Raw genomic sequence first — 507 nt, forward strand, 5'->3', positions numbered from 1 at the left:
CCGCGGGTTACCTGCGTATCCTTCACCCCCGATAGCAGTAGTGTGTGTGCTGCCTCTAGTCCTCACACACACACGCGCATACACTCAGATTCATTGGAGCTGCTGACAGCGACATGCAGAGGACATCTGTCCAACATTTGACACCCGCCAGCCTCGCTTTGCAGCCACAGCCCCGAGTGTGAGAGGTCGCGCGTACCATAATACACCTCCGTTTGGATCATGTTCCCATCACCATTTGCAGGCCTGTCATTTAATAATGCCGGCGGGTGATTATCTAGGGCAGTTTCCCCCAACCTTTATTCAGCCCAGGCACGTGTTTTACATGACAAAAGTCTCACTCGACACAACCAGGCCAAAATGTCACCCCCAATAAATCTATACAGTAGCAGAGGAGTCTCACCAAAATCTGTGCAACCCCATAATTAATCATCATGGAGTGCCCGGTTTGGTATCTGACAACTTAACCGATCACATTTTTATTTTCAAATAAATGTGTTGACCAGGATG

Source organism: Hippocampus guttulatus, chromosome 19, assembly GCF_054856545.1.
Source record: "Hippocampus guttulatus isolate MCC_2025c chromosome 19, RoL_Hgut_1.0, whole genome shotgun sequence".
Lineage (NCBI taxonomy): Eukaryota > Metazoa > Chordata > Actinopteri > Syngnathiformes > Syngnathidae > Hippocampus > Hippocampus guttulatus.